Genomic DNA, 19,669 nt, shown 5'->3' on the forward strand with positions numbered 1-19,669 from the left:
CAATAATCAACTTTAAAAAATATGTATATCATTGTTTTAAAAAAGACTCATAGACCAACTATAAACCAATGGCTACAGCAGATGTTATTTTATTTTGACCTGAGCAGTACTTCTACCAACTAACTGATGTCATACTTCATAAAATGTTCAAGCTGTTTCTCTAAACTGCTAAAATTCCAAGAAAGAAATTTTGGAAAAAAACCCAAAAACAATATATAAAACAATATAGAAAGCATCATGTTGTAAAATGCTTTTCAGCAGCAGGAGAGACGCTGATGGCAAAATACTGCCAAAAAATGAGAGCCAGTGTAGTTAAAAAAAGAATGAATAAAGTAATACACAGCAAACATTTTGGTTTCTTGTTTGTTAAAAAGAAAAAGAAAAAATACCGGGTATTATTTTCCTTCTAATTATTCATCATAATTTTCTGTGTTGTTTTGGTCTGCAACATATAATCCTCATGACATAAAGTGAAGTTTGTTGTTTTAACCCTTTAACAACCACACCAAGAAAAAAAACCTGTGGAAATTGATTTCTTTGCATTTCTTTTACCCGAGGGTGACTCCTAAAACACAATCAATATTTTTTTTCCAACAGACTCTGTGGTTTTTAAAATATTGATCTCTACCAAACAGTTGAGAGGTCACTTAATGATTTAAGTACATGATGTAATAAAAATACCAAGTACAGTAGATGAATTAAAATAAAATGCTAAATTATAAAGAAATAACAAAAAATGTCTGGAACATTGGATATGTTATTTCTGTCAAAATGCCACAAAAAAACAGTTTTTAATGTCAACCAAGGAAAACATTGCGTCGAACAAGGAAATATTGCATTTTAAATTTTCCCATCTTGATTGTAACTGTATTAAAGTGCAACAGCACAAAATTGTCACATTCAATCCACTTCTGATTATAGGTAACAGTGCAAAACATTAATTTTTACATTCAGAAAGGAAAAGAAAGAACAATAGAAACATTTGTTGCTTTGATATCTCAGCACACCTTTTCTGTTTTGGTGCAACAGCATGCATTTTGGACATAAGATCATGACAGACTGGAGGACTGATTGAACTAGTGTTTACTTGTTTTCATTTAAACTTTGAAAAAACATGGCAAGCACAGAAAACATTACCAAACATATTAAAACAGCACATTTCCAACCTCATCTGTGCGTTTGCAAAACAGTATTTTTTTGTGCATTAGATGCACTTTACCTCTGGATATATATCTTAAAAGCATTTCTGGTTTGCATTCAAACACAGGAAGACATTGTATTTCTCACATTTCCACCTGGACACTCCCTTTGGACAAAGATTGCATCTCCCTCGCTTTTCACAGTGAAGAGGCCAGGGGCCCACATTATCGTAGCGCACATCTGTTTGCGGTTTTGGTGGTAATGGTCTTGGGATGTAGCCTGTCTTCTCTGGTAGTGGAGAGCTGGAAGATGGTCGGCTAACTTTGGATGCTGGCTTATTGAACTGGTTCAAACTGTGGGCAACTGGGAGGCGGAACCGTTTGAGAGACATGGGTTTCTTATTCTGGAGGCCACTGTCGCTTTTGTAGAGTAGCCAGGAATTTGCAATGCAGAGGTCCAGGATGTATCCAATCATCTCCTTGACCTGGCCGGGGTCTTGTACAGGTGTACTAGCATGTCAGACAGATCGATTCCTCCCATATGCTCATTTTAGGTGATGGGCACGGGATGGTGATCTTTGCGTGGGACTCTTTGCTCCAGCGTTTCACAGTTGAAAAGCCCATGATCCCACAGGCAAGTTAACACATTTGTTATTGAACCACTTCACTGCAAGAACCCCTTCAGCAGCCCTAAAGTCACAGGCCCCACGCTCATCAATGGAGCTCCACCAGTGCGGTTCGGTTGTACGGTGCCGATGCACTTGACGCCAAGGCAGTGTGCAGGTACTGAACCAAGTTGAAACTTGTAAAGAAGTTGTCACAAAAGACAACAGACATCTTGGGCTCTTTTATGGTTTTGCAGAGAATTGTCACCACTTTTGCTCCCAGAGAAAAAAAAAATTATAATTATTCTTAGTGTATAACACTGTAATAATACTTATTTCATATTTACACCAATAGATGAAAATGAGTTTTGATTTTATAGCAAGAAAAATTTAACTAAATTAGCTTAATTTGCTACATGTACCATAAAGTGACAAATCAACTGTTTAGTCAAGCGTATTTTAAAAAAAATTAGACCTTTAATTCAGCTTTTTAGGTGGTATCGAGTAATATAATTTTGTTTAGTAAGGTCTATAACATTATCATATGCCAGAAAGCTAAAAACATTCATTTTTACATTCAGAAACAGTATTTTTTTGTGTGCATTAGATGCAATATTGACTGTTTTACCAGAAGCAGTCAATATTTGTTACAGATTTTGTGTTTCTGACAGCCTGGTTGGAGAGGGGAAGAAGAAGAATACGATTTAAAGAAGCAGCGCCCTCTAGTGGATTTCTTTAGCATATCGTATCTCAACTAAGCGGCAGAGATGGCTCAATCAGGTTAAGCTGTTATGCACACCTCATATTGAGATATAGAGATGCAAAATGTGCTAAATCATATGGTTGAGTGGGCAATTAAAGTGACATATTTAAAAAATCTATCTAAATATTGTACTTCTACAAGGTTTTATATATTATTGTTCATATTTTTACATTTGTGAACTGGATAAAGCTGTGTTTGTCCGTTTTTCTCCCTCAAAAATAGTTTGAAAAACTTTCAGTGCAGGATTATTTTAATTTGATTTCTAGTTTTAACACAATGAAATTCTTCATTCATTTTCTGATTTGGCCTTTTTAAAGCTGGTGCTTGGAAAGATCCAAAGCTGCTTTGTTTTATCCCGTTAGGATCTGCTATGTTTTCTATCAAACTACTTTAAAATGACACCCTTTGCTGTCTCATCTTCTTTTTTATTTCCCAGACGAGGTTGTCTATCACTTTCCTCCTCCAACATTAAATGAATCACAGTAAATGTCATTCAAGGGAAAAAACACTTATATACTGTATACTTCTCTCAGTAGCTGAAGTGGAAATATATTTCCTGTGACTTCAGGAGACAAATTAATAAAAACAAAGAAAGAAACCCTGAAATGTATGCCTTACCTGAGCAGATCAATTTTATAAGCATGAACCCCTTCACTGTGTTTCCGTTTACAGCATCTCAACAGGTAGCAGCTCTGCTGTGGGGACAGAGAGAGAAAAAAGGAAGGAAATCAGAAGCACATTGGGAGCAAAACAAAGAAAAGTGAGTGTACGCCAAGTGAGCACACCGAGACAACAAATAGCAGCTGGATGGACAGCGAATGAGAGAAATGAATAAACATGAGAGAGGAGAAGCTGCAAAGACAAATGTCAGAATCACAACATCCAAGCCAGGCTGTTCATAAAGCCCCAGGCTGCATGTGTGGGACAGAGGCAGTCCAGTGGCCGCCTACGTCCTCTCTGTGTGTGTTCATTGCTCTTTCCGGAACATGGCCAAAAGGTTGAAATGTTCCGATTGATGGCTCAAACACATTCACACATCTGACGCTGTTTCACTACTGATGAGCAACTCTTCAGGTTATTATTGTTATAAGTAAAAAATTATTACTTTTTATATGAAATCTCAAAGTACCATTATAGATTTGAAAGTAATGATATCCGTGTAGACTCTTTTTGTCTCTGTGTTAAGCAGGATATTTAAGGCAGGGATGTCAAAGTCAAATATACCGAGGGCCAAAAAAACACCAAATGTGCTACAAGCCGAGGGCCGGACTGGTTCTACGTTTATTAAAATATGTTGAAATGATTGCACAAATCCTGTTGAACCAAGACCTAATACAGTGTATATTATTTAATAATTAAATGAATAAAGCAATATTTTCTTATGGATTTGTCAGTAATTTCAAGTGAAACCATTTTTCAACAGGCAAACAGACAAAAACAAACTTCCTTCAAAGAAAAATAGCATGTTCTCAACATTAAAAGAATAAGGCAATATTTTGTTAGGCTCTGTCAGTAACCTCAAGAGAAACATTTTCAAAAGGCAAACAGCAAAAAATTCAATTGTTTTGAAAACCTAAATATGTTTCTTAATATCAAGATAAATACATAAAGTGCATGCATTATAAAATTTGGAATTTTCTTTTTACGAAAAAGTAAAAAGAAATAAAAAAAGGCCCAGCCTTCACAAATGAAAAATATACAGAAAACGCACCATCCAAGAAAACCAAAGACGGGTTCAAACAGGAAAACGTGACTAAGGATTCTTTTTTTCAGTCTTTGAAACTGCATTATTGTGCTGCTCTATGATGTTCATATTCTTGTCTTTGTCCATATGTTTCTGAGAAGTTTGATAATGCCTTCTGAGATGATATTCTTTCATTACAGCCAAACTGTCTCCACACAGCAGACACACAGGCAGTGATGGGATAGTTACTTTCATCAGATTACTGATTACTCCTTGAAAAAGTAACTTAGTTAGATTACTGATGACATTAAGTTACATTAAAGTTACATTAAAAGTAACTATTTTAATTACTTTCAGCAGCTAACAACAATAACGCTCCGCCACCTGTGAACATCACATTGATCTTTGCCAAAACTTAATAGCAAGTTATTTTATAATGATTACAGCAACAATGTGTCTCCTCTTATATGGTTGAACTGAAACTGAAGGGGAGATTGTTACAAGAGTACAAAAAAAAAAAAAAAACTTTAGGAATTTGTGCCTGTTCTTATGTGTTTCTATTGTCTGGAAAACTGTAAATAGGATTTTAGACCCCCCAACCCCACAGCGTCCAAGTTGGACGTTTGGTGTCAGCGCAGCGCACAGAGCTCCTCCTGCCACTCCACAACTCAGATTTGTGACACTTATCTTAATATTAACAATTATAATGACGTTTAGATGCGCTACTTTACGTAAATGTTCATTAGTGGCTGTTTTCATGTTTATTGCACTGTTCCTATTAATTTTCTGAAGCTTGACGTCATTCAGAGGGAATACATTAACTTGACATTAAAAAAGACCCAGCAGGACGGATCATCCGGGAAATGATGGACAGGGAGAGTCTAACTAAAATGTCAGACAAATTCTGGGTTTATGTCTGCTTATTAAGGCCAAAAACCGCGACTCATTAAATCTACAAACGACTTTAAAAAAGTCCAAAGCCACTTATAATAATCTTACTCAGTGAGCGAAACTCAACATAGTTACTGCTTTTCCAGAAACAAAATGCGCATCTCCTTCCATTGTCTGTTTCAGTCGCTGCTGATACTGTCTCATAGACTCTCCCCAAGCCGCGGACAGGAAGTCAAATGTAATTACAAAAGAAATTAAAGCCGCTAGCGGCGTTGTACCGCCCTCGCAGCCAAGCGCCGCTCCGGCCTATTGGCCACCGCGGGGTACTAGTAACCCACGCCCGCCAGCCACCACAGAAGCTCTCGCAGTTTCCAGCACCTCAGTCCGCACAGCACCAAGGAAGCTGTTGCGTAGTTTCCGCGCCTGTCCACATGCTTTGATGTTAACTACAACTGAGATGTAAATGCAGTGCAACTTTAACCTTCTCCTAAAATGAGTGAGGAAAATTGTAAAGTTGAAGATGTACCAGTTTAATAAACCGTACTGGTCAGTAATAAACCAAGAGCAATACACATTAACAGAGCACAGTTAACTTTCAGCACATTAGAACAATAGCACAGGCTGAATCCCACCCATTAATTAGGTATTAATCACAGGAAGTGCTACAACTAAATATTACAACCCCAATGGATTAGTAATAAGATACTTAGCATTTTCTCAGAGCTCTTTGAAACGACTCTTTAATCAGCTTCTATACATAACAACAAACAAAGCTGAATGTATCAAACACACTCTTCAATCTCTTGAATTAGTAAAGCGCTCCGTTAGCTTTACAAACAATGCAGGCCTGAGGGACTGGGTTAGCATCGTCCTTGGACTAGCAGTTCCAAACATGGCGGCTCCCAGAAACCAGCATGAGGAATGGGTTACTCTGCTCCATCGAAGCTGGTCGGGGTTCCTCAACACACCAACATGTCTTCTGTCTCTGGGCACAGTTTCATGTTGGGAGAGGTAAACTTACAGAGCTAATGGTGAACTGAGGAGAGTAGCACAACACACAGGATATGATGCAAAAACAGAAAACAAGAAAATAAAAGCTTCTCTACCAAAATAAACTACAATTCAAAAACCAAGAAAAACAAATAAACATAGATAATGAGAATGGATTTGGGATGAAATATAAACATTTTTACACACTTCCTACATGTGCAAAACACCAGCGGCGGGCTGTGTGGCCTTGACTTTGACATATATGATTTAAGGGTTTTTTTTCTTCCAAGCTCATTTTATTTCTCACCTTTTCTCTTATTTAGCATTTGTTGACTCATCTGTTCTTTACCCTTTGGATAAACAAAATTACGTGTTGCCACATTTAAACTAATATGTAGATTTCGGTTTCATCACCTTCAATTTTTTGGTAACGATACATAAAAAAAGACAACATAATCTGCTGTTGGGTAATGTTGAGAATATAATTTTTGTTAGCATAATCGTGCTGAAAGTTAACCTCAGGCATATGAAATATTGCATGAATATTTTGGAATTAGTTCGTTAAGAGAAACTTGGATAAAGATCCAAACTAAAACAACTGGTGACTCTATGAACTTACATACATTTCTGAGGAGGGTTTTTAGACAGGGAGTGTATTTGCTATCAGGAAAATAAATTCTTTACTCAGGGTTGAAGAGTTCAGGCAAACATTAAAAACTATTTCACTTTCAAAATATTTTGGGTATTCTCAAAAAGAGCTTTTATTAAAATAGAAAACACTTTAGTTCTCAGATCCAAACTTATAGTTATTATTTGGCATTAGATTTTGTGCAAGTTTGTTTAAAATACAAACTGCTTTCTTGAATCATTTGAGGCAGAGAACGCTCCAGCTGCACGCTATAAATCATGGCCTGGGCAAGAGGCTGGTAAGAGAAGACCTGGGTGTTTTAGCAGAACCCAGAGGTAATAAAATTAACATTAAGACATCCCCCACAAAGGGAAAAACACACCTCCTCTAATGCATATATTTAAATACACAGTCTTATAAAAAGCTTTGTTGAATTTGAATTGCTTTCTGGCTGAGTCCGCGATTCCCAGAAAATGCATTTTCTGTTCTTATTTTCTGTGCTTTCTTTCTTTCATCTCGTGCAGTTATTTCTGTTTAGTCACGTCTTGGACTTTTGATAATCTGGGTGAGATGCTTATTGTAACATTGTGTATGCATTGAATTTCTCTGGATAAAGCTCTGGATATTTGAAGTCTGATGTCGTATGAGTGCTCTTTTTTCCTGCGCATGCTGAGGCTCAAGAATCCGGGATCAGAGGAGAATTAACGAGCAAAATCAAGATCTCCTCTTTAAATCTTAACAGTAATCACACTAGAAATATATATTTTTTAAATCTAGTGTTTACTTTGAGAGATTTATTTTATGCGTAAAATATGTTGAGAAATATCATAGATTTGCACATAGTTTGTTATAAAGATTGCCAGAGCTACACCATGTTGCCTCCAGACCTTGTATCGTGAGCGTTCAGGACCACAGCCGCACACAATCACATCAAATCTGCTAACTCTTCAAACCTCCTCCAGGAATGCTTGCAGCTGCTTATTTTAACATTTTAAACTGCCAATAATACCTTTACATGCATTAAGATGCACAGTGGGAGCCATCTTAGTGCTATGCAGAAGCGAGCATCCTCAACTCCACTCTTGACAGCAGCAGCCAATCAGACAAAGGAAAATGGATGTTTTACAAAAGCCTTTCAATAGCTTTAAGCATTGAGCCTACTTCAGCGTCCTAAGCTCAATTTTCTTTTGAATATATTAGCTATGCTCAATGAAAAATTCAGTGAAAAGGCAGGCTTTCCGTAAATAAACTGGAATAACGTTCCACAGAAAAATCCAGGAACAGGTGAAAGAAATGAAACTGATATCCTATTTTTTTATGGAGAGTCATAGTGAAAACCATTGTGTTCCAATTGTGAACTAAATCTGTTGGCCGCACTTGGATACTCAGGCAGCAGTCCTGAGAGCCACAGCGCCTGACGGCATAAAAAAGTAATAATGGGAAAAAAAACCTCCCCTCTGTAACAGGACACTCACCATTACTGACATATCTCATTTCTGACTAGTCAATCATTTCACACTAATATTTGTTTAAAATCGAATAAGTACAGTACATCCCACATAAGTGATGAACTGAGTGAAGCCATTGCGCCGCTCCATTATTCCTTCAACTCTCTTCTTGGTATTCCCTCTCTTCGATGCTCTCCAAAGTCCCTCTCTCCCTTCTCTCATCAATCTTGGCCTCGCTCTCTCCAACAGACAATTAGGCCCACACAGCCCCATCATCCATTCAAGCTGTCAGTCCAGAGTGCAGCAAAGATCTCAGCTTGGCTCTCCATTTGAAGCATCAAGGTTCAGTTTTCCTAATTGCTGGGTTAGAAGGTTAAACCCCACAGTTAGATGATGAGAGCTCTGGTCCTTGTGGAACAGGATTATCAATGATTCACACGATTCCTGTATGATTTCTTAGAACGATGGTCACTGAAATCTTTCCAAGTCAAATTTATGATCATAAGATTGATATGCACTGGATGAATGCAGCACAAAGGGGTTGTGTAACATAAAAAAAACAACGTATTGGAGCACCTGAAAGTCAGACCTAGAAATTTCAGGACAAGAATGTCAGAAGAGACCTACAGTAGCAGAACATGAGAGGAACATCGTTATGCTGAGCTGCCAATCAATCTAGGGTTGGTTTCACAACTGATAGTCTAGTAGACTCGGTTCAATTAGAGAACAAAATTCCAACATTTGTTACATTTTCAGCTGTCATGGTTCTCTTTCTTCTGCACTGCATCAAACCAAACAAACCCTTTGAGAAAATCTTCCCCTGCTCGCCTGTGGTGGCACTGCATCAAGAACCAGCTGACTCAAAAACTACCAAAGACAACATGAGCGCAACTGCCTTCTTCACAAAATATAAACAAAATGAAGTAGCGTTAGATTTTAGCAGCTGTAGGATTTCTCTCTCTTTTGTGTCGAATAAAATACCATGAGCCATTTATCTCACCATTGCTAAGCTCACAAGTTTGTTTTGGTTGTATTTACCCAGAACGGCCTGAGCTGTAGTCTGCTTCCTGCTTTTGGAGGAGTCTCCGATGTGCTTGCATATACATATACGCATTTGGATGGCACGAGAGTTCACTTCAACCAAACTGAGACTGACTTTTGTAGGCAGACCAGAGTTTATCCTCTTCCTCCAATCTGAACTCAAGTAGTGTTGTTTTTGGACCTATGTGCTCATCATGGATAGTCCATGGAGAACACCAAGTTCAAGCATAAGGGTGTCCTTATGTGCACTTGGGACCAGGACACCTTGGGCCACAGTTTGATGATTGACTTTGTTATCGTTTCCTCAGATTTGGAACCACATGTCACAAATCTGAACAGAAGTACGGAGCTGTTGGCTCCGGTGGCGGGTGAGGACCTGGCAGGCCCAAACATGTTGTGAGTGTCTGGCAGAGTCTCCTGTGAGATGGAGCTTTGACTCCTACCTCTGGGGTAACTTTGAACACATTCTGGGACCATGTGTAGACCATGTTCTGCGGCTTCATAGTCAAGGCGGCTTATCGGAGAAATGGCTGTAAGGTGCCTGTCATGGTATCAAAGCTGTTAGTGAACACCTTCGGGGAAGAATGCTGTCAGACTGAAAAAGAAGTCCTTGTCTGGCCATTTTGGCCTGCAGGATCCCAGAAGCAGCTGATGGGTACCGGCAGTCCAAGTGGCATGGGGTTGCTGAGGCAAAATCTCGGGTGTGGGAGGAGTTCAGGAGGGGAAAGTGGTACAGCACTAACACTGCTTATATTGGGAATGGTGTGCTGCTGACCTCGACTCGGGACGCTGTGAGCAGAATACTTCAAAGACTTCTTCAATCCAACCAACATGCCTTAAGGCATGGAAGCCTGCTTCAGGTTCTCCCACCTCTGGGGATAAGGTCGCTGAGTTGGTTAAAGGCCTCCTATTGGCAAGACCCCAAGGGTGGATCAGATTCGCCTAGAGTTCTTTAAGGCTTTGGATGTTTTAGGGTTGTGTTGGTTAACATGACTCTGCAATATTAAATGGACATTGGGGAAAATCCCCCTGGATTGGAAGACGGGAGTGGTGATACCCTTGTTCAAAAAGGGGGACCGGAGTGTGTGCTCCAATTATAGAGGGGTCACACTCTTTAGCCTCCCTTAAGGTCTAGTCTATTAGGTCTACAAGGTCTAGTCAAGGGTCCTGGGGCCATATGCATAAAAGAGTGTGTAGTTTTCAAATTTAGAAAATTGTGATGCACAAAATAATTTGGATGTATAAAGCCGTACGCACACACTTTGCTGTGCACCTTTGCTTTATAAATTCCCAATTTGCGAGAAATTGAGTACAGCTACTGGTCCGCCCTTTCGCCACCCGTAAATACATATGTAAATTAGTATAACTACATGAAAGTTTGCCAACACGTGAAACAATAACCATGGAAATGTCCTTGTTTTCAGCAGTATAAGTATTTATAATAATAGTTATTATTATTTATCTTATTTGAAAGGTGCTTTCAAGGCACATGAGTTCATCTCACCAAAAAAAAAACACATTTTCAAGAAAAAAATACAAATACAAAAAAAAAAAGAAAAAGAAAATAAAGAGACTGTGCAAATGCTTATTTGAACAACCGAGTGTTCAGCCAGGATTTAAAGACAGACGGTGTGTCGAGTGTCCTTTAAGTGGGAATGTGGAAGTTTATTCTAAATAGTGTGCATAAGTTGTACATTTACAGAATAGAGATGCTTCTGTCCATAAAGGCGCATTCACAAAGCGGGTGGCTTGACTCAAGGATGACTGCAGTTGCACTGGAACCATATGGCTCCTTCTTTAAGTTTTTCTCAGAGCTCCAGGATGATCAGTCCGAACAATCTAAACGATATCAAATCATCATCAACATTTTTCAGGAGATCAATATGATCTCTGAACACACCCTCTCTTTCTGAATCCTTCCATTGGCGATGTTCTCCATCAGAGCCAAAGCTCTCCTCAATTACACACCACACCTTTGCGCAGCTACTCATGTAGACTGCCAAATAAGTTACAAATTGGCTTAAAAGCAAAAAAGGTTTTACAGGTGGCCATTACAAACTTCATGAAAAACTTATAGGTAAAATTGATAAGATGTGACCTACAAACCTGACTCAAATATAACAGTTCTGTCAGAGGGAATGAGCCAAACCAGGAAACTATCTTGAGAAGCTTGTGGAAGCAAACCCTAAGAACTCAAAGCAGACATCCACCACTCATTGTGTCTTATGTGGTTAGATTATAAGAACATAGAATAAGTAACCTACATTGAAGTATCTCCTATTTAACTCATATTAAACTAAGAGATCATTGATGTCTTGGTTTATTGAACTTTCTTGGACTGGTTCAGTGTCAGACTAAAGTCAAGGGGCATTTTCATGCATTGACCTTCACCACTGACTGGACAGGCACCTCTTAGATAACCTGTGGCCAGGCTTTAATGCTCTTTAAAGCTCAGCATTGAGAGCTGCATGCAGTCTTTCATATGTGAGAATGTAAGAGTCACAGAAATATCACTGATAAAACAAATCTGGCTGTCTTGTTTGTGATTTCCACTGCTATCTGTGATATGATTTTTTTGATAAAAATTTATTGAAAATATCTTCTTTTTTTAATTTATGAAACAATGTGTTGTTTCCTGTCACTGTATTATGATTGTATTATAACCTGGATGATGGAGTCTCTGCTCATCTTGCATGTTGTGCTGGGTTGTGAGGCTACTGTACTTTTCTGCTGTAAAAACTGAGCAAATCTGAGTGGGAGGAAAGCACAGTGAGGAGAGATGAGATGATCAAAAAACAAAAAAAAAATCACTACAACTCGCCTGTAGGGAGATCCGTTGTCTTTGTGTTCGTCAAGACTGAATTTGCCTTAAAGTCTAATTGCTTCCCCTGGTGTGTGTATGTTTGTTTTTGCCACTTTTACTGTGGTGAAATGAAATATGAAAATTGTGGGTGGATTTTTGATAAGCCATCATTTAATATTCATATGCATCTTATTGGGATTTTATGCTAGAGATCAACACAAAGGAGTGCAAAAAGGATAGAAAAGTGTAATGACTAATTGTCCAAAACTCAAATCCAAAAATAAAAAAACTTAAGACTTAAAGGTGAACAAAGTAAAAGGAGAATTCAACTCAAATAGTCACTTGATGCACCGTGGGTTTCTGGCTTCCGCAGTTTGAAAAATACCAAGTTAAAAATGTAGTTCTTATTCTACATAACTAAAATTAATCAAAAATTCTAATAATAAATCAACCAAAAAAGTGAGTAAATAAAAATGTACAAAATAATCGAAATTCTAAGCATCATGGAGACATTTGAACGTTCTGCATCGTTTGCTGCTCTGCTGGATGTTATGCTGCTCCAATCACTAAGACTTAAAATATTAAGTTAATGTTTCTCGCTATAGAAGACCTTTTATCTAAACAAAATTGTTTTGTACTTGAATATTTATTATTTTTCTACTGTTGACTATTTATTGCCATAAAGTGAAGTTTTAAATGGAGAAATTAAGCCATGCAAGTCTAAGTACACACGGCCGGTACAGTGAAACTGCGAATGGCTCATTAAATCAGTTATGGTTCCTTTGATTGGAGAAGAAAGAGCTCCTACAGGAAGAATGGCTTGGATTTAGAAACAGAAATGCATTGCAGTTGAAGTTACTAGGGGTGCAACAGTAAGTCGCCCTCAATTCCTTCATTTTTGGTGATTGCAATTATCTGATACTTATATGTGAAACTGATCTTACCCATTGATCTTACCAGTGAAGGTTTGAAAAATCAACAATTGTCCTCTTTTGGTCTGCCATAAGGGAGGGTTGTCTGACAGACCCACCCATTATTACTCGGCAACTTTGCCACTATACTAAGCAGCTATTCAGACAAAATAAATCGTTATCAACCAAAATAGGAATCAGCAGGTCAAGCAGACTACAGTGCAATGCATTTTGGGTGAATATAAGCTAAACTATCTTCAGAGTCTAGTGCTACCTAGCTTATGGTCTATTAACAAAAACAAACAAAATCCTACAAGTGCTAAAACTTTTAGTTTACATTTTGAGAAGAAGATGCTTGTGGTTTTTGTGTAGCTTCTTTATAATCCTTGGTGCAAATGCACCACAAGCAAGGAGGGAAACATGTTTTCTTGACCACAGCAGCTGAAAATGTAACAACTGTTTGCAATTCAAACTGAGTCTGCCAGACTATCAGCTGTGAAAACAGCCAAAGTACATCAAATTCAATTGAGAATTCAATTCAAATTTAATTCTCCAGATATTGAAAAGTAAAAGAGACATTCTATAATAGACCTGGAGTCAAACGTGTAAGAAAAAAGTTCCAGTCAGATCACAGATATTTTTACAGGGAATTGTGCATTTCCATACAGCTGCAATAAGAGTAAAATGAGTTCATCACTTGGCCACTTTTGCGCCAAACACAAAATAATTCCGCTCATGTATTCTCATAAAGTCTGGCAAAGGGAATATTGCATAATCTGTTTTGTTCCGTGGGAGGGAAATGCAGGCAGCAAAAACTAACTCAGAGCCACGACTGTAGCGACGCCACGCATTGAAACACTGCAGCACATTTTCCATCAAAATCAGCAGAGACTGAGAAAAGCCCCAAACGATGAGCTGCTTACCTTCAGAGGAACTGCTGCGCTGTGAGCCGACTGGGGGAGCTCCAGGTCCCCACATCACCACCACGATCCATTGCTCGCTTCCTCTGCTATCCCGGGACTTGGCCCACCTCCTCAGAACTGAGACTCTGGCTGATTTACGAACAGCGAGCAAAGCAAGCAGCGGTCCGATCCACCTCACATCCCACAGTCCTTCCTTTCGGACTCGTCCTCCTCACAAACCGGCGTCCCCGCCTTCCATCCCGTCCTGCGGGCTTCGTGTCTCCTGATCCCGTTCGTGTCTCCTGATCCCGTTCGTGTCTCCTGATCCCGTTCGTGTCTCCTGATCCCGTTCGTGTCTCCTGATCCCGTTCGTGTCTCCTGCTCAGGTCCGATCAAAAGCTCTCCTCCTCCTCCGCATTCTGGTCCAGCTCAGACCCGCTGCCTGTCTCGGTTTGGTTCTGCAGCGCCAGTAAAGTGTGTCCTTCGAGGGGAAACGGAGCAATCCAGGCCGGGCAAAACGCCGACAGCGCGGAGACATGCAGCCAGGAAATCCCTCTCCTGTACTAAATCGCAGACTGCACTGCAGACAGTCTGCCACAGAGAAATATTCATATGCATGGTTAACGACGCAAAGGAAAACTATCAGCTATTACTGTGAGCTATATTAAACACGTATGAGGTATGACAGTTAGCAAAAAATCAAGAAAATAAGTTTTGGGGTTTTTTTGTTCTGAAGTTTTCCAAAAGTGCTCCTAAGTGCTTAATTAATATTTTGTCGGTAGAGAGTTTTAAGGCCACTGGAAGAAAAATAATTGCGACTTTTTTTCTCACAATGTTGAGGAAGATTTTTTTTAGTGGCCCTAATAATCCTCTTCCATACCTTTGACCAAAGAACTGCTCATAACGTCAATGTATTACACACTATTGTATAGAGTTTAAATTTGATATAACATGGGACAACATTAGTCTATCACCTGTTGAGTGATGCTATTGCTTGAGCTGTTCAAGACTCCCACTTTGACCAAAACATGGATCACCTGATTTGGTATGTCATTTAGTTTGTTCTCCACCATCTTTTTGTCTGTCCAAATTCATAAAAGTCGTGAAACATTTCAAACATTACTTCACAGATATTTTGATGCTTAACATTTTCATGAAGAGAAGCAATTCAGGTGTTTTAAAGGCATTTAAAGAAACTACAATTCATACGCAAACTTCAGACTGCAAGCTTAATAGAACCACGTTAAGCATGAAATGTTAGCAAGGTTGACAATCGAGGTTCAAGGAGTTTATGTGTCATTTCGTGCTAAAAACACAATATGGAACTAAATGAATAAAATGTGTGAAAATAGAATTAAACAGAACTTATGAGTAAAGGAAATAGATTAACTAATATAAATAGAAAAAAGTAGCAAAAACATTGACAGCAGTGGTTGTGGTTATTGTTCTGTTGCATATTTAATGTCATTGAGGAACCAGGTGGGCTGAATGTTTTATCCTTCTTTTCCGCTGTCTTTGTGTTTGCAGTAGAACCCCTCAACTTGGCATCTGAAGGTTCAGCAACCTGTGGTTCTGAAGCTATTAGTGGCTCTTTTTATCTTTCATGAGAAATAACAGAAAAAAATATGTTTTTGAGTATAGATATGATACCAAGTGAAAGTTAGCATTTTTTCCCCCTAGTTTAGTTTAGTTGAGTTTATTGCATGGTCTCATTGCAGCCAGCAAACTGTCCCGAGTCTCCTGTGTCCACCTCTGCCCTCTCAGTCAGCTTTCGCACCCGCACAGCGACCCGAACTTCACGAGCGCCCTATTTTCCTGGTCGTTCCAGTTTGCTGCGTCGCTCGCCATGACAAATCCCATTCCTCCTCTGTCGGTTCAGACTCATATGAAGGTGGCATACGCAGTGAGTACACAAACATGCGCATTAAGGAGGTTCATGTCATTTATACAAGTCGTCAGTTCAGCACACACAACAAGATAAGAGTTAGCTCTTTTCCGATAACTGAGCTCATTCTTATCGTGGTTTCTACGTGTAATTACTCCTGGAGCTAGTTGCAGTCAACACTCGTATGAAACAAGCCTTCTGCTCCCTGATGATAGTCCGACTGCTTGCAGCGGAGTCGAGCCATCGCTGCAACAAGATTTATGAGATCTAATGTTGTGTATGCAACACTAGTTCAAATAAAATAATGTCCAAGCAGATGACTGGAATAAGCACACGGCAACCTTTATTCACCAGCCGGGAACTATGCTTCTTCTCAGGCTCAAACTCCACACTCTTAACACAACGAGAGCGCCACCTACTGAGGTTCACTAATTTCTGTGTCTGGAACACCACAGCTCCTCCCCTGTAAAATCAAACCTTCTCAATCAATTAAACATTTTTCAGTTTTTTTTCCGTATGAATATAACTGAAATCAAAAAACACTTCTATTTTTTTTTTTAAAACTCTCATTTAAAGTTGCAATTTCAAGTTCAGTCTGCCAGGAGGTCGCCGGTTCCTCACTGGTCGAGTGTTCCTTTCGACTATAGATGATGACAAGTCTATGGTTTGATTCCCAACAGCTTTTCCTCCACACTTTCGGTTGTATCGAGATCATCATCGTTCCAAAAGTTTCCAGCAGAAAAGTCTGTCTGTGTAAAATGAGCTGGATTTCCATTTACACCCAGAATCTGATTTACATGTCTTTTAACATATTTTCCATTCACTTGTACAAGTGAATGCTATTGCTTGTTGTACAAGATTTCTTGTACAACTCCATTCAACCACTTCTCCCCTCCCCTGTAATTCTTTACCAAAACGGGTTGACCTACTGTGAAAACTCTTAGACGTGGGAGCATTGGTTCTGTTTTGTTTTGCATTTTCTGGGAAAACTGGGGTCTGTCTTTTTAGGAATAACTCAGCAGGAGTTTTCCCTGTAGGTGTATGGGGTGTGTTTTGGTACCCTAAAAGAAAATTTGCAACACAGTGCTCAAGTGTCATACCACGATTCTTTGCTAAGGACTTTTAAAGATTTTGGACTAAGCGTTCTGCTAATCCATTACTGGCAAGGTGGTAAGCAGGTGACTTAATGTGCTGCACTCCATTCTTTTTTAGAAATGACTCAAAATCTTGTGAAACAAACTGAGGACCATTATCTGTAACAACTTCTTTTGGTAACCCATAAGAGGCAAACAAATTTCTCAGTGTTTCAATGGTTTTAACTGAAGTCGTAGTATGCATGGGAATAATCTCTGGCCATCTAGCATAGGCATCCATAACTACCAGAAACATCTGCTTGTGGTCCTCTGCAAAGTCCAGATGGATTCTCTCCCACGGCTGGCAGCCCACTTCCAGGTATGCACTGGTGCTGTACAAGGCATACTACGCTGCTTTTGACAAATAGTACACTCATGACTTCCTGTTCAATGCACTCATCTACTGCTGGCCACCAGAATAAACTTCTGGCAAGAGATTTCATCTTTACTATTCCCCAGTGGTACTCATGTAGTTCAGAAATCAACTGATCTCTTAATTTCTTAGGAACCACCACTCACAGTAGACAATCATCTTCAACAGTGAACTCAAAACGTCTCTGAAAATATGGCTTCAGCAACTCATCCTGTAGATGTTTAGGCCAGCCAGTTAACACCAACTGTTTCACCACCTGTAACACAGGATCTTTGTCTGTTTCTTTTGCAATCTCCCTCACAGTGATAGGTAGCTCGTCAAGATAAGATACTTTGTAAATAGGGCTTGACACCACACCCACACTTGGTTTCATCGGTAACCTTGATAATGCATCTGCATGACTGTGTTGCTCAGCTCTTTTGTACTGAATCTCGTATTTGTATGCAGCTAGAATTAGAGCCCACCTTTGCAATCTAGTGGCAGCTAGTGTTGGCACACCTGTTTTTGGTCCCAAGACTTTTAGCAATGATTTGTGGTCTGTCACCAAAATACATTTTCTTCCATTAAGGTAGTCATGAAACTTCATAACACCAAACACTGAACCAAGTGCTTCTTTTTCAATTTGTGAGTAGTTTTGTTCGGTCTTATTTAGCATTCGTGATGCAAATGCAATCGATCTTTTGCTTCCATCTTTCATTTGGTGACTGATTACAGCACCAACTCCATAAGGAGATGCATCGCATGCTAAGATAATTGGTAGCTCTGCATCAAAATGTACCAAGATTTTGTCAGATTGAAGAGCCTTCTTCGCATTCTCAAAAGCATTTTGACAATTTTCTGACCAAATCCAGTCTTCATCGTTGTGTAGCAATGCTGACATTGGCTGGATCAGAGTAGATAAGTTTGGTATAAACTTCCCATAGTAGTTTAACAGAGCCAAGAATGACCTAAGTTCAGTGAAAAACAGGCAAATGTGTTTTCAGAGCAGTAGGAGATTGTAATTGAAAGCACACCTCTGTCTGTTCTCCTCGCGAGTAAGAAAGAATCTGACTTGTCTTTCCTGTGTTTGTTTAATCTGTGTTTAATAGGTGTTAAACCTGACAGGAAATGAATTTAGTATCCTAAGTGAGTTTCCCAGCTGATAATAGTGGTCTTGAGTTCGTTGATCTCAGCGCTGGAGCTGTGGAGCTGACCAACAGCCGTCTTCTCTCTTGAGTCCTACACGAGGTTTGAGGCTGGAGTTTAGTCCAAGTTGGCGCCTTAACGCTGTTCGTCGACGTCCTCGGATGTCCAGTCAAGGGATCTGGGTCACGGCACCAATTTGTCGTGGAAAAACAACTCTTTCCAAGCACTGTTCAGGTAGAACCACTCAATCAGGTCTATTCATGCATTGTGCACAATTATGAGAGCTCAAAAGACAATCAAGGCGGTCTGGATGCAAGGCTAGCCAAGCTCCCTAAGCTCTGCCAGGTAGAGACAACATGTAAGTTTTTATACAATGATTAGGAAGGAAAACTAGGGACAAGACGGTCTGGTCCTTACTCAGCTGTGGAAAACAACCTTCCAAACTTGTACAAGGAAGCCAAATCGTCCTTTTGGTGAGAGTTCACAAACATTTCATATGATTTGACTAGCAGATGTGACCTGATTGTAATGTTTCCATGACATATGCTATGTAATGGATATGCTGAAATTGTACCTGATCAATTAATGGGCAATGAGGGAAAGGTGTGGTACACACCCCACAATGGTGTTTATCACTCCCGAAAAGGCAAATTAGGAATTGTTTTTGACTGTGCTGCAACATTCAAGGGAACCTCACTGAACTGCCAGCTGCTACAAGGACCTGATCTGACTAACTCAGTTGTGGGAGTTCTTCTGCGTTTCAGACAAGAGCCAATAGCAGTTCTAACAGATTTTCAAGCTATGTTCCACCAGGTTCATGTTCCAGAGAAACACAGAGACTGTCTTCGGTCTGGTGGCCCAATGGTGACATTTCACAAGTTCCTCAAGAATATCGGACGACAGTACATCTGTTTGGAGCAGTGTCCTCGCCGAGCTGTGCAAATTATGCATTGAGAAGAACAGCAGAAGACAATGCTCAGCAGTTTTCAGCTGAAGTGGTCAAACTTCAGCTGGAGTTTGACCACTTTTTTTTTCTGCAGACGCAAAAAAAAAACAAAAAAAACCTCCAGGCTGAGAGCTGGTTTGGGCAAATGCCTCCCACACGTCCAATTGTAATTCTTCTTATTATAACTATTATTTATTTATTTATTTATTCATTAGCATAATTTTTATGTGGATGATTGCTTAAAATCTTTGGCTACAGAAGAGGAAGCAATAAAGTTTGCTCAAGATTTGACATCTCTTTGCAATAAAGGAGCATTTAAGCTCTCAAAGTGGCTCAGTAATAGTCCTGCAGTTCTGCAAATGGTTTCGGACAACATCAAAGCAAAGAAAATGTTGGAAATGG

General features: G+C 39.4%; 1 long non-coding RNA gene across 1 annotated transcript; it reads right to left on the reverse strand.

Moving 5' to 3' along the window:
• Positions 1-1,689: 1,689 nt before the first annotated feature.
• LOC129353964 (uncharacterized) lies at positions 1,690-14,346 on the reverse strand. Its single transcript, XR_008605103.1, has 3 exons — positions 13,827-14,346; positions 3,126-3,202; positions 1,690-2,014 (listed from the first exon to the last, which is right to left on the reverse strand). It is a non-coding gene; the product is annotated as an uncharacterized LOC129353964 (long non-coding RNA).
• Positions 14,347-19,669: the final 5,323 nt, after the last annotated feature.

The sequence above is a fragment of the Poeciliopsis prolifica genome, unplaced genomic scaffold (genome assembly GCF_027474105.1).
Source record: "Poeciliopsis prolifica strain line A6 unplaced genomic scaffold, Auburn_PproV2 SCAFFOLD100, whole genome shotgun sequence".
Lineage (NCBI taxonomy): Eukaryota > Metazoa > Chordata > Actinopteri > Cyprinodontiformes > Poeciliidae > Poeciliopsis > Poeciliopsis prolifica.